Source organism: Heterocephalus glaber, unplaced genomic scaffold (assembly GCF_053883595.1).
Source record: "Heterocephalus glaber isolate CG9 unplaced genomic scaffold, H.glaber_assembly_v1.0 deba00001457, whole genome shotgun sequence".
Lineage (NCBI taxonomy): Eukaryota > Metazoa > Chordata > Mammalia > Rodentia > Bathyergidae > Heterocephalus > Heterocephalus glaber.
Genome location: NW_028258305.1, coordinates 41977122 through 42002617, shown reverse-complemented (window position 1 = coordinate 42002617; position 25496 = coordinate 41977122). Strand labels below are relative to the sequence as shown.

Genomic DNA, 25496 nt, shown 5'->3' with positions numbered 1-25496 from the left:
CTTTAAACTTTTAGAAGAAAATACAGGAATATATAATTCATACCTTGTGGTAGAAAAAATTTTCTTAAACCAGACACACATATACATAAAGACAAGCAACTTAAAAAAGAAAAATTTTTCATAAATAGGGCATCAAAATTTAAATCCACAATTAACAAAGGGAAAGAAAAGTCTCAGACTGGCAGAATGCATTTGCAACACAAATACCCATCAACACATATACCCACATATCCAAAGAAACAAAACTGTTCCTCAGCAAAAGGATAAACTCTGATTTAAATCTACAATTGAATATGCTCAACAGTTAAAAATAAATGGTCTTGAGGCCGGGGATTTAGCTCAGCGGTTTCACCACCTGCTGCGCAAGCACAAGGAAGGACCCGAGTTCAATCCCCGGTACCAAAAAATAAATAAATAAAAAATAAATGGTCTTGAGCCGGGGATTTAGCTCAGGGTGCCATGCCTGCCTCTCTAGCACAAGGTCCTAAGTTTGACCCTCTGTCCCAAAAAAACAAACAAACAAACAAACACAAAAAAATATGAGATCATGTAGTGAAGATGACTTGGGCAGATCTCTATGTTTCAACATGGAAAGATCTCAAAAATAATCCATTAGGAAAAAAAAGATGCCTACCAAAATGGAAAATATGTCATTAATGTACGGGCATATTAATGCTTTTTTCCATATTAACTATATAAACATGAAAATTCATAGAGGAAAAGGATGGAAAGAGGACAATGAACTAGTACTACAGTTTGTTGAGGAAGAGAGGAGGTCAAGGGGACTTTTATTCTGTCTGCACTGGTTGAGCATCTTACAAGCAAGTGTGTTCTGAGCCATCTGCAGAGGTGTGGCGCACAACCATACAAACTGTGTCTCTAGCAACTGCCAGGCACAGGCGCTCCAATAGGAAAGGCACTCCTGAAGCTGGGCAGTACACAGAGCCAGGGCGAGATGCCACAGGTGTAACACCTGTGCAATGAGAAATAAAATACACACAAAATCTTTGCATTTTATCATATATAAGCTGTACACCAAAAAGTTAATTTTAAAATAAATATACATTAAATATCTAAATAAAATCTCACCATATAAGCCTGGAAAAAGCCCTCTAAACTGCAGAACCGAAACATCTCTCAACAAGAAATAGTAAATGCCTGCTGGCTGCACCCTGAAGTACCCAGGATTAAAATGAAGAAATTAACTTATTTTTTCAAGACTGACTTACTACACAATGCCAAATCTGAATTACTCTTGCAGATGACATGATCCTTTACAAAGAAGACCCCCCCAAAAAAAGACTCCTAGAATAACCAAATGTAGCTGAATATAAAATCAACACACAAAAGGAGCCAACCACCCTCACTGGAGGAAAGATAGCCTATTTAATAAATGGTGGAAAAACTGGATTTCAACCTGCCAAAGATTAAAACTAGACCCATACCTATCCCCATGCACTAAACTAAAATTGAAGTGGATTAATCTAAATATTAAGACAGAAACACTAAACTTGCTGGAAGATAAGTTAGGTAGAACTCTTGAAGACATTGGCATAGGAAAAGACTTTATGAACAAAACCTCAGTAGCAGGGGAACTAGCACAAAGAATCAACAACTGGGATCTCATCTTATTAAAAAGCTTCTGCACTGCAAGAGAAACCACCAGAGAGCTAAGAGACAACCAGACAACCTACAACGTGGAAAAAAATTTTCAGCAGCTGCACCTTAGATGAAGGACTACTGTCTAGAATATATAAAGAACTTTAAAAAATCAGACCCCCCCCAAATTCAAAGACCCAATTCAAAAATGGGCATCTGAAATGAACAGACATTTCTCAAAGAAGTAAAAGCAGCAAATAAACATATGAAAAAATGTTCAACATCACTGGTTATTCGAGAGATGCAGATGAAAACAACACTGAGATTCCACCTCAACCCGGAAAGAATGGCTGCTATCAAGAAATCAACCAGGGCTGGGGATTTAGCTCAGTGGTTTTGTCACCTGCTGCTCAACTGCAAGGACCCAAGTTCGATCCCTGGTACCAAAAAAAAAAAAAAAAAAGAAATCAACCAATAACAAATGCTGGCAGCAGGTGGGGAGAAAGGAACCCTTCTCCATTGTGGGTGGGAGTGCAGACTGGTGCAACCACTGTGGAAATCAGTATGGGGATACCTCAAAGAACTAGGACTAGAGGTCCCATTTGACCCAGCTATTTCCCTGCTGGGTATCTTCCCCAAAAGAATTAAAAGAATCATACCACAGGGCCAGGGATTTAGCTCAGTGGTTTCGCTGCCTGCTGTGCAAGCACAAGGACCCGAGTTCAATCCCCGGTACCCCCCCCCGAAAAAAAATCATTCCACAGTGATATATGTACACCCATGTTTATAGCAGCACAGTTTGTAATAGCTAACGCTTGGAAACAGCCCAAGTGCCCATCAACTGGAAACTGGATAAAGAAGATGTGGTTTTTTAATAAAATGGACTACTACTCAGCCATAAAGAATGAGAAATTAGAGACATTTATAGCTAAATGGATGCATATTGAGGCCATACTCTTTAAGTGAAATAAATAGGACACACATGTGTAAATACCAAATAATTTCTCTAGTGTGAGAAACTGAAAGTGTAAATAAGGATTAAAACGATTAAAACGAATAATTGATAATTTGAAATAGGAAGAAAAGATCCAAAGGGGTAGGGGAAGGGGGAAGAGAAGGGAAAAGAAAAGAAAGGAAAGGAAAAATTATGAGAAAAGAAAAACATGGAAACAAAGTCTATGTAAATAGGGAAGAGTGGAGGGGGTGAAGGGCGCACAGGGAATGGGGAAAAATAAGAACCAAGATACATCATGTACAGGTACAAGTACCCAATGATAAATGTAAATGTACTGTATACCTAAAATGTACCAATAAAAGAATTTAAGCGAAAAAAAAAAAATCAACACACAAAAATCAACAGTGTTAGAGCCGGGGATTTAGCTCAGTGGTTTCACCGCCTGCTGTGCAAGCGCAAGGACCCGAGTTCGATCCCCGGTACGAAAAAAAAAAATCAACAGTGTTCATTACACCAATAATGACCCATCAAGAAAGAAACTGGGGGGCTGGGGATTTAGCTCAGTGGTTCCAGCGCCTGCCTCGCAAGCGCAAGGCCCCAAGTTCGATCCTCAGTACCAAAAAAAAAAAGAAAGAAAGAAAGAAACTGGGAAAATAATATCATTCACAATAGCATCAAGAAAAATTAAATAATTAGAAATTAACCTAACCAAGAAAGTAAAAGAGCTCTACAGTGAAAACTATAATGCCCTGACAAAGGTGACCAAAGAGGACATCAGAAAATGGAAAGGCATTCCTGTTCCTGGACAGGCAGATCCAGTATTGTCAAAATGGCCACACTTCCAAAACTGATACATAAGACTTAATGGAATACCAATCAAAATATCAACATGCCAGGGATTTAGCTCAGTGGTTTCACCGCCTGGTGTGCAAGTGCAAGGACCCGAGTTCGATCCCCGGTACCAAAAAAAAAAAAAATCAACAGCACTTCTCACAGAACTAAAGAAAACAATCCTAAAATTCATATGAAACCAGAAGAGACCCAGAATAGCAAAAGTAATCCTGGGCAACAAGAGCAAAGGAGGGGGCCTCACAATCCTGAATTTAAAATTATATTATAAAACTACAGTGATAAAAACAGCATGGCACAACAGAGAGTGGATCAGTGCAACAGAACAGAGGATGCAGAAACAGCCCCAAGCACCTTCAGCCATCTGATCTTTGGCAAAGGGGACAAAAACCTAGCTGAAAGAAACAGCGCTCCTCTAGCAAATAGTCCTGGGAAATGTGGCTATATTGATGCAGAAGATTGAATCTAGACCAATATCACTCACCATGCACTGAAGTCAAAATGGATCAAAAATCTAAATATTAAAATGGACAGACAATTCTCAGAAGTACAAATACATGGAAGAATGTTGAACATCTCTGGCCATTAGAGAAACGCAACTTAACACAATACTGAGACTTCATCTTACACCAGAAAAAAATGGCTATCATAAAGAAATCAAGTAATAACAAATGCTGGCAAGGCTGCAGAAAAAAAGGAATTCTTCTACACTGTCAGTGCGAATGTAAACTAGTACAACCACTATGGAAATTAGTATGGAGATTCCTCAAAAAACCAAAAATAAAAATTCCATTCAACCCAGCTATTTCCTTCTAGGTATCTTCCTGAGTTGAAGGCATCATATTACAATGATACATACATCCCCTTGTTTACAGCAACACAATTTATAATAGTTAATCTTGGAAGTGGCCTGTATGTCCATCAACTGATGAATGAATAAGGAAAATGTGGAATTTATACACAACAGGGTATATTTTAACTCATTAGGAAAATGGGTGGCCCTTGAGACTATAATATTAAGTGGAATAAATCAGACACACAAGCCTAAATGGCATGGTTTCTGTTATATGAGAAACCCAAAATCTAAACAAAGAGCAAAATAAATCCCAGCACTTGAGAGGCTGAGGCAGGAGGATTGGTGCAAGTTGGGGGACAGCCTGAGCTACATAGTGAGTTCAAGGCCAGCCTGAAGTGCACAGTGAGACCCTGTCTCAAAAAAAAAGATGGTGCCTGCCTCGCAAGCACAAGGACCTCAGTTCAATCCCTGGTACCAAAAAAAAAAGAAAAAGAAGCAGGGCAAAATTTTTGAAAAAGATAATAAGAAACACAAGATAGATCTTTTGTAAATAGGAAAAGGATCAAGAGATGGGGCGTAAAAAGAATTAAGATGTGTTATATACATGTACCAACTCCCCACAACAAATGTAATCATTATGTACTGCAAACATGTACTAATGAAAATAAAATTGTTTTTAAATCTTGGATTACTATTACCCTTATGTTTTTACACGTGGAACCTAAGGCCCTGAGAAATTAATATCAAAGGCATAAAATAAATGGCAAGCACTTGCCAACACTACCTTGACTGCATAATCCCCTTCAAAGCCAATTCCACTTATGTCTGATAAATATCCTCAGAGAACTCATAAAAGGTCAAGTTTTAATTTGGCAAACAAAGTAACCCAACAGGCACTGCAACCCAGGGGACTGAAGCAGCAGCATGGAGCTGGAGAGTCCAACAAGGCAAAGGACAGGTAGAATTCCAGCCCTTACAGGACAGCAAAGACACAAACATGTAAGATCCAAGAGCCAGGATAAAAACGAAAAAGAGTTCTGTAGATAAAAGCACTCTCCTTCCTCCCCTAAAAAGCCAATGAGAGTTCCAGCCCAGTCTGGGCTACATAGTGAGTTCAAAGCCAGCCTGAACTACATAGCGAGACCCTGTCTCAAAAAACAAACATAAGGGCCAGGGATTTAGCCCAGTGGCAACACGCCTGCCTCGAACGCACAAGGTCCTGAGTTCGATCCCCGGTAATGGGAAAAAAAAAAAAAAAAGCCAATGAAAAAAAGATGTGATGATCTCAAGTAACCACCCAAAAGGAGTGGCTGGCCCTAAGAAGGTGAGAGAGAAAGACACACACACACACACACACACACACACAGAGAGAGAGAGAGAGAGAGAGAGAGAGAGAGAGAGAGAGAGAGAGAGAGAGAGAGAGAGAGAACAAAAGCCGATCAACCACGCCTAACATTACAGTGATTGCTAATGCCCCGTACAAAACGTAGCAAAACCTTGCTTTACTCATTCATTCACGCAGTAAGCATTTATTGCATGACAGCTGCAAGCCTGGCCACATCCTGAGGATTTAACAGTGAACAGTCAAGGAGCTTATTCTAGTTGGGAAGAAAGGGAATTTCCTTTCTGTTTTCAAATTTGTTTTCCCTCGCTTCTTTAAAGGTCACACAGAAGAGCCTTCAAAACTCTTCCAAATTCCTCCTACAAGATTTCTTTAACCTTTCTGCGCTGTTCCAAAACCAAGCAAGTTACCGCTCCAATTTCCCTGTTCTGGGGAAAGACCAAAGAGACCTGAAGTGACCAAGACTTGAGACATAAAATCCAATGCTGCTTTGTATTTCTATGCATACCTTCAGGGCCAAATTGTCAGCCCTCAACAACAAATCCTAGTTGTGTCTTATACTAACTACTTCGTGGCCTTAGTGCTGGCCACGGCTGCCCAAGCAGGGTACCTAAGCAATAAACGTCTGCTAAGAATGCTGGCAGGTCTTCCTAATCCCAAGGCCTGGCACAGGCATTTAACAGCGAGCGTTCGAAGGCTGCATCCTCCCTCCTCTCGGAACACTTTCCGACCGAGCCAGACCTCTGGTGCTGGTTCGTAGTTAGGCGCCTCGGGAAACAGTGCTCTCAGGTGACCTGGGATAAATTCCCTTCCCACAGCCGGGCCTGCCTGCCTCACCTGCCCGTGCCAGGACCTGCTCATTCGCCCCCTTGGGCACCTCAGGCGGAGCCTCCGCGCCGCGAGCCGGGCTCGGCAGCATCAGCCGGGAGCCCGGAGCCCACGGCGCGCCAGACCCCGAGCCGCCTCTGAGCCGGGCTCCGCGGGGACCCCGGTTTGCCCTCGAGGCCAGGAGCGCCGACCCCACCCCGCCCCGCACCCCGCAGGCCCAGCGGTCGGGTGCTGCGCGGGCTCCCTTCCCGCTCCTCGCGCGCGCGAGGCTCCAGCCCCGCCGGCCGCCGCAGACTCCCCACCTGGCTCACTTCCCGGCCGGAGCTGGGAGCTTCGGAAGGTCTCCGGCGGCCTCAGCCTCCTCCGCCTCCTCCGGCCCGGCCCCCTCAGCTGAGGCGGAGGCGGCGGCGGCGGCGGCGGCGGCGGCGCGCCCTCTCAGGCCCCCGAGTCGCCCCCGCGGCGAACGTCTCCGGCGCCCGGCTCGCGCGGCTCCCCCGCCCGGCACGCGCGCAGCGAGCCCGCCTCCGGCGCGAGGCCGCGAGGGCGCGAGGGAGCAAGGGCGGAGAGGGAGGCGACGGCTGAGGGGCGGCCGCGCGCCGGCAGCGCGAGCCCGAGCGCGGCGGGGGTGGGGGCGGGGCTTTCCGCCGCACAGGGGGCCGGGGGTGGGGCCGTTGCTCCGAGTCCCGCCCCCGGCCCGCTCTGGGTTCCGGGCACTCGGGCCCCGCGGCTGGGCTGTGGTCCTCGGCACAGGTAGCGCCGGGCACTGAAGCCCGGCCCTCGCGATTAGGAGGGAAGGAATGCAGAGCGGGATCCTGCCCTGCGTGACTTTCCAGATTAACTCCGCAGCTCTGAGCACCGGCCCCACGTCCGGCGCTGGAGCAGGGTCACGCAGTCGCCGTCACGGTCCCTGCGCTCCGGGAGCGCAGAATTTAGAAGAAAAAGCAGCCATGTAAGCAAGCAACCAGGTCTGATGACCTGTGCGGAGCCACGCCGTAGCCAGACCCTGGGCGACGATGAGGAGGAAGAGATCACTTCCGCTCGAACCGGCAGAGGAGTGGCTCCTGGAAGAGGGGCCTGGAAGGAGGCGAGAACTGGGGGGCGGCTGGGGCCGAGGAGCCGAGCGTGGCTCCCCGAGGTCTGCCAGCTCAGTAGCTTTTCTCATTTTTTACAGAACCCTTTCCCAAATATGTAAAATATAGGAGATGGTGCCAAGTCAGAGACAGCTAAGCACTTTTTAATGGAGCAGATCTTTTTCTCCACATTTCTTAAGGCTCAAAATAGTACCATCCGTGAAGGGCTCTTGATAAGCTAACCGACCCGGGCCAGTATGCTTTGCGTCTGTTTTTTGTTTTGTTGGTAAGGAGGATCAAACTCGGGACCTTGCGCTTGCCAGGCAGACAGGCAGGCAGGCAGGCATCGCACCACTGAGCTACATCCCGGCTCTTGCGTCTGCTTTTTACTGCGTTTTGGCACCTTATGGTGTAGCAGAGCGTGCCACCTCCTGCTGCCGTCTTCCTGCCAGCCTGCGTACCTTTAGAACAACCTCTTCCTTCTCCTCTCAGCTTCCTATTTTTAAACTCCTCTATGCAGGCAACGCTGATAACCAGCTTTAAGAGAGACAGGTTCTTCAGAAACAGTGCATCACCTTTCACTCATGAATTCTGTGAACATTTTGCCCGCTTGAAGAGACACTTTGGCTTCTACGCAGGGTATTGACAATGGTTGGACCGTGTTAATGCACTCAGAAGACAACTAAGAAGTATCTAGTTTATTCTTTTGCCATTTGTTGAGCACCCACTATGGGGAAGACATTGAAAGGCTATACACAGATTGCATCCTAAGGAGAAAAGTGCACTCATAAGTGATGTAAAATAAATATTTAAATGTTGCTTGACATGTTTGCCCTGTTGATTGAAACCAAGGTCATTTCGATATGTGACCTGGTCTGTTACAAACCATTCTGGGATTTGACTACTTTACATACACTGGGCTTCGTGTCTCTCCTTCCTTTCATCACTTTCACATCCCCAAAACACTTTTCAAACATTTTCACTCATTCTTACTCCCAGATTATTAGCTTCTCTTGCCTATTTGTCTTTTTCCTGCATGATCTATACCTATTCAAGCTTTGCCTGTCCTAAAGAAAAAGGAAGAAACTTCCACTCCCGTTACTACTTCCTTTGTTTTCCTTCACAGATGTCTTGAAAGTTGACTACATGCACCTCTCCCTCCTCAACAGGTTCTCGCTCCTCAACCCATGGCTATCACCCCACCACATTATGGCTTATTTGGTCCAAAATGCCCCCTTCCTTTCTTTGACTCCTTACATTACTACAACTTTCAGAGGCATTTGGCAGCACAAGCATTCTACTCTTAGAAACTCCCTTGCCTTCCTGACATGACTCCTCTCTTAACCTCTTTAACCACTCCTCAGTCTCTGGGATTCTGTTTTCAGCTCTTCTCATGAATTCTCCTTGAGCCACTTTACCCACACCATCTTCATTTGCCACCTAAATCAGCAACTCCCAGGGGGCCACTCCCCAGGGTTGCACATACCCAAACACACACCAGGGTAACCTAGAGGCATCTGAAGTTCTTCGTGGCAAAAACTTTAGCACTACTGTCTACCACTTGCCTAGTTCAGAAACCTGGGAGTTGCGGTTCATTCCTATATTTTCCTCCCTGCCACACCCAATAATCATGAAGTCCTGTCAGTCTGACTTCTTAAATCCGTCCCTCTTAGCTCTTCTCACCTAGACTACCACACCAGCCTTCTGTCTGTCTCTCTTCTGTACTCTTCTTCCTTCTAACCTATGTTCCTGACCGTAGTATGATGGTCAATTTGACGGGGTTTAGAGATTCCTGGAGAGGTGAATGGATCGGGAGGCACTGTACTCACCAGCACATTAACCCACTGATGTTCATAGCTGAGCATGCTGTTAGGTGCTGGGGGTGGTCACTGCAGGCTGCCCTTGGGGTGCAGGTTTCCACCGCACTCTTCCCAACTTGATCCTCTGGCTACCATGAAGTGAGCACCTTTGCTCCGCCATGCCCATCCAGCACGACATTTCTGCTTTGGAGCCAGCTGAGCATGGAGTGAAAGCTATAAAACAGTAAGCAGGCAGAGGAGGCTTCCGGGCCGCTGTAGCACAGCTCCTTGAACACAGGAGGAGACTTCTGGGCTGCCACAGAAAGGCTCCCCATGCAGAGGAGGCTTCTGGGCCACTATAGCATGGCTCCCAGAACAGAGGCGGTGACCCATGCAGGTGCCAGTAGCACGACACACACAACACCCCGTCAAAATGAGAAGACACATAAACAAGTCTCAAAACCAGACTTCCAGATCACCTACAGCAACCCCAAAAGGAAATGAGATGAAACACTCTGATACTCAACCATCAGGACTCCCTGAACTGGCAACAAAAGAGAATCTGGAAAAAATGAAATCAGAAATAACTTCTCAGATAACAGCAGAGATTGTGCTCATAGTGCAAGACATGATTAATAAATCTAGAGAGGAGCTGAGGAACATGATGGAATCCCAATACAGGAAACAAATGGAATCCGTAAAACAGATGCAAACAGATTTCCAGGAGATTAAAAACTCCATTGAAAGTCTACACAGTAGAATGACCCAATATGAGGACAGGATTTCAGATATAGAAGACAAGATTGCAATTAGTGAATAGGAAAAGAAAAATTCCTTTAAAATTGTAAGGGACCATGAGAAATCAATCCAGCAGCTGCTAGATGATGCAAAGAATAGCATAAGACTGATTGGAGTCAACAAAGAAACAGGAGAGAGTGCAGATGACATAAAAAAAACTGTTTACGAGGTGATGGCAGAAAGCTTCCCAAGCAGGGGAAAAGAACTTGACGTACAGATAAGTGAAGCATATAGGACACCAACTAGCCTTGATCAAAAAAAATCTAGGGGCCAAGGATTTAGCTCAGTTGTTCCAGTGCCTGTCTCCCAAGTGCAAGGTCCCAAGTTCAATCCCTAGTACCAAAAAGAAAGAAAGAAAAAGGAACAGAAAAAATCCACACATAGGCATATAATTGTTAAGATTCCAGAAACCCAACAGAAGAACAAAGTTCTATAAGCAGTTAGAGAAAAGAAACAAACCACATACAAAGGAAAGCCCATCAGAATCACAGCAGACTTCTCAATGCAAAACCTCAAGGCAAGAAGAGCTTGGAGTGATGTATTCCAGTGCCTAAAGGAAAACAGCCTCCAACCCAGATTGATGTACCCCACAAAACTATCTTTCAAAATTGATGGAGAAATAAAATACTTTCATGACAAAGAGCACCTTAGGAACTTCATGAATACCAAACCAGCACTCCAAAAAATTTTAGATAATATCCTAGGAAAAGACAACGAGGATCACAACCCCAGGAAGCACGGCAGAATGAATCTGTCAGGTGCAACAAGAAATTAAATGCAAAAGGGGAGAATCCAACAAAAAGAAAAAGTCATGACAATGATAAATCAATACATATCAGTTATAACCATCAATGTTAATGGTCTCAGTTCACCACTCAAAAGAAATAGAATGGCAGAATGGGTCAAGAAGCAAGATCCAACAATATGCTGCATACAAGAAACACATTTAATTCAAAAAGAAACTCATAAACTGAAAGTTAAAGGGTGGAAAACAATACTCCATGTGGCAGGAACCCAAAAAAAAGCAGGAGTAGCTAACCTCTGCAGATCAAGTGGATTTCAAACCAACACTGATTAAGAGAGAAAAAGAAGGACACTACATCCTTGTAAAGGGAACAATCCAAGAGGAAGAGATGACAATCATAAATATCTATGCACCAAACACTAGTGTGCCCAACTATATAAAACAAATACTAGTGGACATGAAAAGACATATATGCACTAATACAATAGTACTGGGAGACCTCAATACCCCACTGTCACAAGTAATAGATCAACTAGACAAAAAATAAGTAATGAAATACTAGAAATACTAGAACTCTTGAACAAATGAACTTAATAGATGTTTACAGAGTGTTCCACCCCACCAAATCAGAATACACATTCTTTTCAGCTGCACACGGGTTGTTCTCCAAAATAGAACACATACTCACTCATAGAACATGTTTAAGTAAGTGCAAAGGAACTGATGTTATCCCCTGTATATTATCAGACCATAGTGCAATTAAATTGGAGATCAAAAGCAAAAGAAACCACAAAAATTTCATAAACACATGGAAATTAAACAACACACTTCTGAATAATCAATGGGTCACAGAGGAAATTAAAGAAGAAATCAGACAGTTCCTTCAATTAAATGGCAATGACAGTACAACATATCGGAATCTATGGGACACAATGAAAGCAGTCTTATGAGGGAAATTCATAGCAGTGAATACTCATATTAGGAAAACAGAGCAACCCCAATTAAACAACCTGATGCTGAACCTCAAGCTTCTAGAAAAAGAAGAGCAGGACAAACCCAAAGCTCATACAAGGGAGGAAATTATAAAGATCAGAGCAAAAATCAATGTAACGGAGACTAAGAGAACGATACAAAAAAATCGATGAAGCCAAGAGTTGGTTCTTCGAAAGAGTAAACAAAATTAACAAACCCTTAGCCAATCTTATCAGAAAAAGGAAAGAAAAGGCCCCAATCCATGCAATTAGGAATGAAAAGGGTGAAATTACAATGGACCCAGCAGAAATCCAGAGGATCATCAATACCTACTTCAAGAACCTATATGCCAATAAGATGGATAACACAGAAGAAATGGACAGATTCCTAGATATGTATGAATTACCAAAGTTGAACGAAGAAGACCTAAAAATTTTAAACAACTCAATATTAACCAATGAAATTGAAAACGTAATTAGAAACTTACCAACTAAGAAAAACCTGGGTCCTGATGTCTTCACTGTTGAATTCTATAAGACATTTAGAGAGGAACTGCTGCCACTACTGTTTAAACTCTTCAATGAAATTGAAAGGAAATATGAATACTCCCTAATTCACTCCTGGAAGCAAGCATCACCTTGATCCCCAAAGCAGAGAAAGACCCAACAGAAAAAGAGAACTATAGGCCAATCTCACTAATGAACATAGATGCAAAAATCCTTAATAAGATACTGGCAAAGAGAATGCAGAAGATCATCGAGAAGATCATACACCCTGACCAAGTGGGATTCATCCTAGAGATGCAGGGATGGTTCAACATATGCAAATCAATCAATGTAATACACTATATCAATAGAGCCAGGGACAAAAACCATATGATCATCTCAATAGATGCAGAAAAAGCATTTGACAAAATCCAACATGCATTTATGATAAAAACCCTACAAAAAATCGGCATAGACAGTCTCTACCTCAATCTGATAAAAGCCATCTATGAAAAACCAACAGCCAATATCATACTAAATGGTCAAAAACTGAAATCCTTCACACTAAAATCAGGAACAAGACAAGGATGTCCACTATCACCACTCTTGTTCAATATAGTTTTGGAAACATTAGCCATGGCAATGAGATAAGAGAAAGAAATAAAGATAGGAAATGAAGAAGTCAAATTGTCATTATTTGCAGATGACATGATACTGTATATAGAAGACCCCAAGAACTCCACCAAAAGTCTTCTAGACTTAATAACCAAATTCAGTAAAGTAGCTGGTTACAAGGTCAACAAACAAAAATCAATAGCTTTCCTCTACACGAATGACAAACTCACAGAGAGAGAAAGAGGGCAAATAATTCCTTTCACAATAGCATCCAAAAAACTGAAATACCTAGGAATCAACCTAACAAAAGAAATCAAAGACCTCTTCTCTGAAAACTACAGCACTCTGAAAAGAGAGATTGAAGATGATATCAGAAAATGGAAAGACTTCCCCTCCTCCTGGGTAGGAAGGATTAATATAATGAAAATGGCCACACTTCCAAAACTGCTATATAGATTCAAGGCAATTCCAATTGAAATCCCAGCAGCATACTTCACAGACCTTGAGAAAACAATCCAAAAATTCATTTGGAACAAGAAGAGACCCAGAATAGCAAAAGCAATTCTAGGTAACAGAGACATGGCAGGGGGTATCACAATCCCCAACTTGAAACTATACTACAAAGCTACTGTGATAAAAAACAGCATGGTACTGGCAAAGAAACAGACCTGAGGACCAGTGGAACAGATTACAAGATGCAGAAACAACTCCAGACACAGTCATGTCATCTTCAACAAAGGAGCCAAACACCCTCACTGGAGGAAAGATAGCCTCTTTAATAGATGGTGCTGGAAAAACTGGGCTTCAACTTGCCAAAAATTAAAACTAGACCTATATCTCTCACCATACACTAAACTAAAATCTAAATGGATTAAAGATCTAATTATTAAAATAGAAACACCGAACCAGTTGGAACAGAGGTTAGGTAGAACTCTTGAAGACATCGGTGTAGGAAGATTTTTTGAACAAAACCTCAGTTGCCCGTGAACTAGCACAAACAATCAACAAGTGGGATCTCTTCTTATTAAAAAGCTTCTTCACAGCAAGAGAAACCACCAGCAGTGTGAAGAGACAACCCACAATGTGGGAAAAAAATTTCACCTGCTCTTCCTCCGACAAAGGTCTGCTATCTAGAATCTATAAAGAACTTTAAAAAATCAGACCTCCCAAATTTAAAGATCCAATCCAAAAATGGGCATCTGAAATGAACAGACATTTCTCAGACAAAGAAGTAGAAATAGTCAATAAACACATGAAAAAATGTTCAACATCACTGGTCGTTTAAGAGTTGCAAATGAAAACAACACTGAGATTCCACCTCACTCCAGAAAGAATGGCTGCTGTCATGAAATCAACCAATAACAAATGCTGGCGGGGCTGTGGAGAAAGAGGAACCCTGCTCCACTGATGGTGGGAGTGTAGACTGGTGCAACCACTGTGCAAATCAGTATGGAGATACCTCAAAGAACTAGGACTGGAAGTCCCATTTGACCTAGCTATTCCCCTGCTGGGAATCTTCCCCAAAGAATTAAAAGAATCATACCACAGTGATATATGTGCACTCATGTTCACAGCAGCACAATTTGTAATAGCTAAAACTTGGAAACAGCCCAATTGCCCATCAACTGGAGACTGGATAAAGAAAATGTGGGGTTTTTTTTAATAAAATGGAGGACTACTCAGCCATAAAAAATGAGAAACTAGAGACATTTACAGCTAAATGGATACACAGTAAAGTGATACTCTTAAGTGAAATAAATAGGACACACATGTGTAAATACCAAATAGTTTCTCTAGTGTGAGAAACTGAAAGTGTAAATAAGGACTAAAAGGTATAATAGATAATGGGAAATCGGAAGAAAAAGGGCAAGGGGAAAGGGGAAGTGGGAGGGGTAGGGGAAAGGAAAGAAGGGAATGGAATTAATATGAGAAAATGAAAAAAGGAAACAAAGTCTTTGTAGATAGGGAGGGATGGAGGGGTTGAAGGGAGGGCAGGGGAAGGGGAAAAACATAAGAACCAAGAGAGATTATGTAAAGGTGCAAATTTCCAACAATGAATGTCATTTTATTATATACTTAAAATGTACCAACAAAATAAATTTTTTTTTAAAAAAACAGTGAGCAAAGACAAATCTCTCCTCCTTCAGTTGTGCATATCGGGTAAAGCAAATGTATGCAGGTTGGAAAAAACTTTCAAAACTTTACCACCCATTGTGTCCTTGCATAGCATGGCACACAGACCTTCATTAATCTATCTCCCCACCACCACAACCATCTCTCTGTCTCCTGTTACTTCTTAACACTCACAGTCCAAACTTCTAAAGTGTGACTACTTGCCCAAACCCCCATACCTTTGTGCTGTTTTGCTTTCTGTTTAGAATGTCATTTGAATACAAGCAAGAGTGCACGATATCAATGCTGTAAAAGTTCCATGTATGTTGAAGCTATAATCCAAGAAACTTTCTAGAAATAAGAACATGTAAGTGTACACAATGGAAGGGTCCACCTTTGCCTGGGGAAACTGCCAGAGAATAATCAATTTTGAGAGCCATACTATTAAAATTATTTGACAATAATAATAATCATAAAAAATAACAATAATAGCTTCAAAGGCCTTCAGACAAAAATTCAAATTGTTTAAAAACAGGACTTTATGATTATTGGGTGTAGTATGGAAGAAGAATGAATCAAGGGTGAATGTAATTCCAGGACTCTGGGAGACTGAGAAAGGAGGGTCACAAGTTCAAGCCCACCCTGGGCAACTTAACGAGACTCTGTCTCAAAAAAATAAAAATAAAAAAGGGTTGAAGATATAGCTAAGTGCAAAGGCCCTTGGTTCAATTATCAGTACCACAAAAGAGAAAAGAGGTAGGAAAAACACTACAGTAAAGATGGTGCAAATTCTTTTTTTTTTTTGGTACTGGGGATCGAACTCGGTACCTTGAGCTTGCGACACAGGCTCTGGAACCACTGAGCAGTGCAAATTCTTTATCACTCTTTTTGACCCAGTCTGGCCATAATGAATTGTGTCACCAATAAACTGCGTGATCCTTTGGGATTTCCAAGCCCAGGTCAGAACTCTTGAGATATCCACCTGGTCTTTGGGAACATTTGCCTTTAAAACCCTGCACCGCGATGGAAAATATTTCACTTCCTACAAAGAGGTCCTGAGTCTACACAAAGAAGGAGAGGACCTCACCAGTCCTGGCTGCTCCAAGTGAAACCCATGCTCTGTAACAGCTCGGTGCCCCAGTGATCTCCCCAGAAGTCATGCGGAACAGAATCATGCAGTCGTGCCCTTCCCAAATTCCTGACCCCACAGCTTAGAAAATTGTGTTCAAAGTGGTCCTTTTTAAAAGCCATTCTTTTTTAGGGTGCTTTATTATGCAGTGTGTTAACCATTGTTTTTGTTTTGTTTTTAGATGTTGGGAAATCTAATCCAGGGCTACACACATCCTGGGCAAGAGCTACATCCTCATCTGTCTATCTGTCTTCTATCTATCTATCTATCTATCTATCTATCTATCTATCTATCTATCTTCTATGTTTATATATTTATGGAGAGGATTAAGCCAAGGGTCTTCACACTGAACCCTTTTAATATTTTTATATTTTATTTTGAGACAGGACCTAGATAAGTCATTAAGTTGCCCAGGCTTGGCTTAAACTTGCAATCATCCCACAGTGCTGGGATGATGTTCCTGGCTCCCTGCTCTTTTTAAAATTTCATTTTGTTACAGAGTCTCCTGAAGTTACCCAGGGTGGCATACAAACTTGCAATTATGCCTCAGCCTTCCAAATAGCTGGGATTACACACATGTGCCACTGTGATCATTCTCAAGAATGGTTTTGTTACAGAACATGGCTGCTGTTTCCAAGGTAAATCTTAGACAGCTTTGTCTATCAACTGGGCATGGTGGCGCATGCCTTTAATTCCAGTCCTCAAGAGGCTGGGGCAGAAGAATTTTGAGTTCAAGCCTAGCCTAGATTACATAGTGAGACCTTGTCTCAAAAAAAGAGAAAGAAAGAAAGAAAGAAAAATGCAGTTTTGCCTATAAAGTTTTTGCCATGTACTCAAAATATGCGAACACAGCCATGCAGCAAAGCTGCGTCACATCCCTGAGCTGCTTGTCTTCCCACTCAGGAGCCCTGGTGTATTCATTCCCCCTTTCTTCCTGGACGTTGGTATTGTCCTCAGCAGTTGACAGTCGGAGGTCCTGAGAACAGTGTGGGCTCGAGCACACCTCCTGGTGTGTGTGTCGAGTGTCTCTGAGGTGGAGTTTTAGGTACGAAGTATGCAGAATTTCAGCTTCCTGGGGGAGTGCCGAAGGGTGGTGCTGTGTGAGAGCCCCCAAGTGATTAAATTGCCGTCTAACATTTGGAATTGTCAGACTAAAACTTTTGCCGGTCTAGTGGGCAAACGTTGTAGTATTAATTTACATTGCCCTGAATACTAATGAAATTGAGGGCCTTTTCATATGTTTATTTGCCATGTATTTTCTCTTCTATAAAATTTATATTTTTTGTCCCCTTTTCTATTTGGCTGCTTGTAGCTCACATATGTTTATAAACAAACTTTGGATTGTACAGCATACACCATTTTACATGATAAAAAACATTCTTTTAAAAAATTATAATAATTATACTATAGGATACTGTGTGATAATTCAATGCATGTATACAGGATGTAAAGATCAAATCAGAGTAGTTAACACTTCTAACTCCTTAAAAATGTTCATTCACATGTTAATAATTGTACATATTTGGGCTGGAGATTTAGCTCAGTGGTTCCAGTGCCTGCCTCACAAGTGCAAGGTTCCGAGTTTGATCCTCAGTACCAAAAAAAACCAACAACCATGTCATAATTGTACATATTTATGGGGTACAGTGTGGTATTTCAATAATATATACAATATGTAGTCATCACATTTCCATCTCCTTATCGTCACTTTCTGTTTGGAGCCATGGAACTCCTCTCTTGTAGTTCCTCACAAAATATATAACAGGTTACTGTGAATAACGGCACACCATGGCTCTGTAGAACACTAGAAATTATTTTTTTTTTATTTGACAAGAAAAGATTTATTTCTAAAATTTTTTCCATGCTTAGATAAATTTAATAGTTCAACTCTAAAATAAAAGTTATTATAGATGAAATAACTAAATTTCCTAACACTTGATTTTTGATACATTGTGCTAGTTTTCTAAAACAACTCTGATCAACCAGTATTTACAGATGAGTATTTACGAAAGAACTGCCATCAATGTGTATCTGTTTATGTATATATATATATGTGTGTGTGTGTGTGTGTGTATATATGTGTGTGTGTATATATGTGTGTATATATATATATGGAACCCAAGATACATAAAGTAGGAAACACTTGGTATGTCATATCTTAAAAGCAGAACTAGAGTGCAGAGTATGAGATTTGGGTTTATAAATGCTTTTCAAACCATGGGGTTTAGAAAAGAGCAGACATCTTATTTCAAAACCTGAAGGTTTTCTCAGGACTGAAGTCAAAATTGTAACTGCCAGAGGAAAAAAGAAGCTTTTCCTGCTTTAATTGTTCATCTGCATCAGAAAGTCCAGTATCCCTGAGATAGAAACCGCTGCAGTAAGAAGCCAGTGAGAAGTTCTCCCAAAGGAAGATTGTTTGTTGCTTCATTAGGCAGAGCTCCTACCTGGGTCATCAGGTGTAAACTTGGCATTTCCCAACCTAATGCTTCACAGCACCAAGACGTTCCAGTAATGGTTCATCGTAAACCCAGCATTCTCATAGAAATTATTATACACTTGAATCTAGCTGTGTTTGGGTGCCCTTTCCAAGCTTCCTACTATCTCCCCTCTGCTACCCTTCCTAGGCTCCAATAATCACTGTCATACATTTAATCAATTTTTTAAATGTCCACATATGAGAGAGAACATGTATTATTTGCTTTTCTGTGTCTCGCTTATTTCACTTAACATAATGTTCTCCAGTTCCATCTGTTTTGCTGCAACTGATAGGGCATCATTTTTTATGGCTAAGTAATATTCTGTTATGTATATTTACCACTTTTCTTTGGTCCATTCATCTGCTGGTGGACATGGAGGCTGATTCCATTACTCTGCTGGTGGATATTGAGGCTCTGTGACAATTTTTTCAGTTTTGGTTTTCAGAAGTAACTCTTGTAAGAAAATCTAATGCATAAATTTAATTATATATCATTTAATATTTTCATGAAACACTCAGAAATTCTAAAAATTAGGATTTCTGGGTCAAAGAATATCAGTATTTTTAAAGATTTTTATGTTTAACTCCACATCACCCCCCAGAATGATTGTATAATTTACATTTTTTCAACAAACTCTTTAACATTGAATATTAAAATTTTTAAACTTTGCTAATTTACCTTGCAAATAAACATTAGCCATTAAAATAACCAATATTTCAGTTGGCACAGTGTGCTTGCCTGTGATCCCACCTACTCAGAAGGCTGAGACAGGAGGATCACAAGTTCAAGGCCTAATTGGGCAACTTAGTGAGAATCTGTCTCAGAATAAAAAGAATTAGGGATATAACTCAGCATTCTCTATGTTCAATCCCCAGTACTGGGGATAACATTAACATGCTTCCAAAGCCAAAACTACACCAAAGCATCAGAATTATCCTATCTTCTCTTATACTTTCTTTTTTTTTTTTTTTTTTGTACTGGGGATTGAACTCGGGACCTTGCACTTGTGAGGCAGGCGGTGGCACCACTGAGCTAAATCCTCGACCCTTTTCTCTTATACTTTCTATCCTGTCCCCTCACCCAATTCCTTGTGGATGACCAATTTCACTGTTTCCTGATTTACTTGTCTTGTGTATCATTTTACTGAAATAAGCAAGTCCACTATATTTTACTTCTTATCTTTACTGCACAAAAGTTAACATAGAATATATTTGCTTTTGTAACTTACTAATACATCCTGGAATGACTACAGATCAGTTAGTGAAAATCTTTATTTCTTTTTATTGCTTCCGAGTATTCTATTGTGTGTATTATAGTTTATCTGACTAGTCTTTTATATTTGGAAATTTAGGTTGTCTTTAATATTTTGCAATCCAAATAACAGGACAATGAAGAAGCTTACATACATGAGATGCACGTGTGCTTTTCAAGGTATCTTCAACATACATTTCTACAAGTGACAGTGCTAGATTGGAAGGTAAATGTTGAACATAGCCACACCTATTTACTTAAGTATCATCTATGGCTAATTTCCTGCCACATCCGTGTGGCCTCCAACCTTTGTGCACCCATTTCTGTCTTGGTCACACTGTGCTGTCTGTCTCCGTCGACCCTTGTCATAACCTGTCAGGGTCTGACTGACATCACCGTCCTGAGAAGGCAGCTCTCATGGCATCCACCTCACTCCGTTCCGATCCCTTCTGAGTGCTGTCCCCTTCCTGTTTAGGCCTAGTTGGGGGCATTGGTTGTTCCCATTTGTAGGGATGCTGCCTGGTAAACAGTCTGGGGTTAGGGTTATATATGTGTCCAAGTTCTGTTTCTTCAGCTAGACTGCAAGTTCCTGAAACCCAAGGCTGATGGCCAAAGCTAGTAAAATAAGTAAGGCAGTGGGTGAGGACAGGTAGGCTTGGGGTTCCGGTGGGGCCTCAGAGGGTCTGCACCAGCTGGGGTGCAGGTGTCAAGTGTAGTTATGATGCACAAGACTTTTTCCCCCTACATAGACTAACACTCTTTGAACCACATTTCTAGCAGCCAGCATCCTTTTATGACATTTTAGGAATCTAGAAAATCATAGAACTGTAGAGCCAGAACCTGGGGAGTACATTGGGTACTTGGTGAGAAACACCAAGGAGGAACCCCTGCTAAAGTCACACAGACTGCAATACCCTGCATTGTACTGCTAGGACTCTTTCACTAGCAGCTAATGTTTAATGAGCACCTATTACTTACTAAGCTACGAAATGAAAGGTAGGATAGAAAATAGACCTGATGCCGGGGACTTAGCTCAGTGGCACTGTGCCTGCCTCGCAAGTGCAAGGTCCTGAGTTCGATCCCCAGTACCAAAAAGAAAATAGACCTGGCAATTTTTGCTTAAAAAACTTAACGATGAGCAGAGTGTGGTGGTGCAAGCCTGTAATCTCAGCACTCAGGAAGCTGGGGGGGGGGGGGTTGTGAGTTCAGAGCGCTAAGAGAATGAGTCCTCATTCCTTTCAGAGGCATGGTGGGAGATGGCACAGTCATGGTCCGCAGTGACTCGTGCCTCCTGGCAGGCATGATCGTGTGTGTTCTCCTCCCACACTGACCCGGATGTGGCTGCAGCACCTGAAGCAACAGCACCGGTGACTTATGTACAGACTTGGTAACATCTGCACATTAGGGTCCACTCCTGTCACATTGCCTTGTGACCCGGTGTGAGGAAACCAGCCTGCCTGAAGAAGGAGGAGAGGCCTTGTGGAGCAACATGGGTCCTTCACCAGGCGTCAGCATCTACGGCCAGGCCTGTGGAGGCCGTCATCTTGGCTGTGCTGGTCCCACTGACACATCCAGAAGTCCCTCTTACCCTCGGTTTTCCTTTTCAAGGTTTCAGTTACCCACGGCCAGCTGTGGTCCAAAAGTATTAATGGAAATGTTAGAAATAGTTCCCAGTTTTATAATCGTCATCTGAATTATGTGATGAGACCTGCCACTATCCCCTTGTGTCCCACCAGAGACCCAAATAATCCCTCTGTCCAGAGTGTCCGGCTGTTGCTATTACCTGTGGCGGTGGAGGGAGAGAGAGACCACATTTGCACAATTTTTATTACAGTATATTGTTATAATTGTTCCAATTTATTGTTGGTTCTTATTAATCTGTTACTGTGCCTCCTTTATTGTAGGTGCGTGTGTATGTGTAAGAAAAGCATAGTGTATATGAAGTTGCTACCACCCAATGCTTCAGGCATCCACTGGGGGGACTTGGATTACGTGGGAAGGGACACGTAACCACATGATAGGCCCCAGTGACCCCAGCAGAGGAGCCTCCCAGCTGACCTAATGAATTGAGAAAAATAGGAAGTCATTATTGTTTTAAGACTAAATTTTTTTTTTTTGTTTTGTTTTGTTTTGGTACCGGGGATCAAACTTAGCAAGGCAGGCGGCAGAACTACTGAGCTAAATCCCCAGCCCAAGACTAAATGTTTTGGGTTAATTTGTTGCACAGCAAATGATTATATACAAAAATTGATATCCAGGAGAAAGCAATGCTGGAACAAAATAAAACATGCAGTAGTGACTGGCTTGGGACTGCGTAGCAGAGGGAGGCCGGCAGCTGGCATGGAGGTTGGAGGGTCAGGAGAAAACTGCTTGGAGGTTGGAAAGAGAGTGACTTGTGTGCTGCAGCATGGAGACAAGGAGTAGTGAGGACAATTACGGTGAAAGCAGTGCTGCTAAACTGTCACCTGTGAGCCAGGGATTTAGCTCAGTGGTTTCTCTGCCTGCTGCACAAGCGCAAGGACCCGAGTTCGATCCCCAGTACAAAAAAACCCAAAAAGGGCCGGGGACTTAGCTCAGTGGTCCTGCTGCCTGCCTCAAAAGCGCAAGGTCCCGAGTTCGATCCCCGGTCCCAAATAAATAAATAAATAAATAATTAAAAAAAAAAAATTGTCACCTGTGGTAGCTTGAAGGTAGAACACATACCTAATGAACTTGGGAATCCTGGTAAGGAAGTTTCAGGCAGAATGTTAGAAATGTAAATTGTCTTTTTAGCAGCTTTAACTAAAAGGAAAGAAAAGGAGGAATTAACTATTTAGCTTGCCAAGCAGGATTCAAAAGAAATGTGGGGGATCTGATACATACGGGGTTGCAAAATGAAAATTTTCATATTTACAAGTTCTGCAACCCATGAGTCTCAAAGTAAAACATGGCTTCAGGGTAAAGATCAAATTAAATTTGAAGGTGTAAGACTCTTTTGTCAGGCCTCAGAGACATGGAGGCTGGTGCCTCGAAGACCTCACCAGGTAGAAAAGGGGTCTGAGGATCTCCAGGTCTTTGTCCCACGTCTCTCTGACATGCTACCCAAAGTAGAGGGAGGAGCATCTCTGAAATAATTCCGGGTATGGCTTTTGGCCAATTGAGGGGACCATTTTCTGATACATAATAAAGCTGACAAAGTTTTCAGGGAGTTTTAGAACAGAACAGTTCCATAATTTCTTTAAGGGTCGGGGGTTTAGCTCAGTGGTTCCACCACCTGCCTCAAAAGCACAAGGTCCTGAGTTTGATCCCCAGTCCAAAAAAAAAAAGAAGATGCGAAAATCTTTCTTGCAGAGGCTGGTACTTGCAGATTAGTAAGGGTTAGCACCAGGGAGAGCCAGGGAAAGGTGTACCCTGGCACTGCAAAAGAAGTTGCAGTGTAAGCAAAGGCCCCAGGTGAAAAGATAGAGCAGTACGAGCCACTTCATGCTTAGCATGCCACAGTCTGCAAGAACTACTCTAAGGAGTAAAGACATCTCCTCTTAGCACTCCTGGGTCTTCGGTTGCTTAACAGGTATTGGCTTAATTGGGAGTGGGGTGGGGTGAAAGAGGTCCAGAGCATTTCCACTTTTACTGCCCAAACATATGTCATGAAAGAGACACTCAGGATGGTGTTGGGCAGAAGACAAACTTGGTTCGTCATTTATCAGCTGTGCATTTAACAGAAAATAAACACCCAAACCACGCCAACTGAGCACAGTAGAAAGAACAGAGTACCCAAGGCCCAGAGATCTACATTGACTGTATATACACTGTCGTTTTCAAACTATGGAACCATGAATCATGTATATAGTTTCTCTGGGTCTCATTTCATTTGTAAAGCAAGCAGATGTTCTCCAACTCTGAAAGTCTAAGGTTTTAGGAGGAGACTATAATATATAAATAACAATGTCTCCAACATTATAAGCAATGATATATGTGTTGAATATGAGTAGACACTAGTGGTAAGATGGGCTAGGCCACACTGGAATTCTATCTATCAATCAATACAATCTTTTCAGAAAGCAATGTGGAGATAAGAATCAAGAGTCATAAAAATGCTCATCCCCTGACTTTACAATCTCATTCTTGGGATTTATCCCAAGGAAATAATTAAATGTACAATCAAAGATGTATGCATCATCACTATTGCAAAAAAGAAATCAGAAATAATCTCAATATCTAACAAAAAGATAAATTACTACATGTACAATATTGTGTAGCCATTACTGGGATTATTCTGAAAGCTACAGAATCATGGACAGGTGTCCATGATTCATAATATCGTAGAAGGCGAAGTATTAGACTATTACTAGAACTATGTAAAAGCAGTCTGTTTGTATGGACAAGGGCTAGAAAGGAACATGTAAATATGAAAATAGTTCTAGGAGACTGGAGGTGTAGCTCATAGTAGAGCATTTGCCTAGCGTGTGCAAAGCCCTGGGTTCTTTCCCCATAGAATATAGCTGAGATCAGGGTGAAGGATTTTGTCTCCCCCCCCCCCCCCCAGCCCTGTATTACTTTTCTGAAGGCTCTTATTAGGTTATCCTTATCATAAGGTTTGGGTTTGTTTTTGCAGTGCTGGTATCAAACCCAAGGCCCCGTGTACACTAGGCAAGTGCTTTACCAGTGACCCCAGTGCAAAAGGTTCATTTCAAAGCCTGGTGATAGCTGGATCCCTTACTCTAGTGACTCCCTGGGCGTCCCTTTAGGAGCAGAACAGGAAAGCCCACCACACCAACTCTGGGGTGGCCCAGCGCCCATTCTGGCAGAAGTACTGATACATGCATGACCTCTGGTAGCATCCGAGAAATCCACTGAGCCCCAGAGGGTCAGATCAGCACCTCGGAGGTAGGCGAGGGACTCTAGGCCGGGAAGCACCACATCACAGCAGAGTTAACACAGACCCTGAGGCACTCCACTTTTGCCCCAGATGGCTCTGGCAAGAGATCAAGGAAAACTTCTGCACTGCCAAGAAGTGACCCTCTCAAGGTGATTTTGTGGCTGAAAACCAGAGAGAGGTAATGAGAGAAGCAGCGCCAGCCCATGCTGCTCTGAAGTGAGATCACCTCTCCACTCACAGCAGTTGCCTTCTCAAGCGTCTCCTTCCCGTGAGATGCAGGTGAGCGGTGAGTGGTGAGTGAGCCAGGGTGCTCCAGGGAGCCTGCAGCTCCCCACAGGCTGGGAGGAAGGAAGAGGGGTGGGAGAGGGAGGGACAGAGAGGACCATGTACCCAGCAGAGCATTTGAGAAGTAGGAAACCAGTGGCACCAGAGTGAGGAAGAGACAGACTGTGTCCTGCTGGAAGGAACATTATCCTGCATCTCGAAGGACGAAGGACGGGTTTGGTCAGAGGAGACGGCGATAGGGAAGGTGCTATCTGAGTGCCAGCGTGAGCCAGAAAACTACACTGGAAACCCAGAGTGTGACCCAGCCTGGCTGGCCAGAGAGCAAGACTTGTTGATGAGGAGAAATCTGGCAGGAAAGGGAGCTTGGAGCCGGGACTGGCTGTGTGTTAGGGGAAGGCTCAGTGACAGGAGCATGGAGGCAGAATCAAGGTAGGGAAGACATGAAGCAAAGAAGCTAGGCAAGGGAGAGGCAGAAAGCACTTAGCTGGGCAAGGGCTTCAGTGGCTGGGATGGAAAGGATACAGCAGGTGT

At 42.6% G+C, this 25496-nt stretch overlaps 1 protein-coding gene across 16 annotated transcripts in view; it reads right to left on the bottom strand.

Moving 5' to 3' along the window:
• The window catches only part of Dtnb (dystrobrevin beta), a 334007-nt gene that overhangs the window by 288518 nt on the left and 19993 nt on the right, over nucleotides 1-25496 (bottom strand). The window contains exon 1 of one of the 16 annotated variants that reach the window (XM_087216211.1): nucleotides 18910-19019. The exons of 12 other annotated variants lie outside the window; for them this stretch is intronic. The gene's annotated coding sequence lies outside the window, so the exon portion shown is untranslated. Of the gene's footprint in view, nucleotides 1-6671; nucleotides 6888-18909; nucleotides 19020-25496 lie in introns of those variants that run through there. 3 more of the 16 variants (XM_087216220.1, XM_087216214.1, XM_087216208.1) reach the window with 3 other exon arrangements.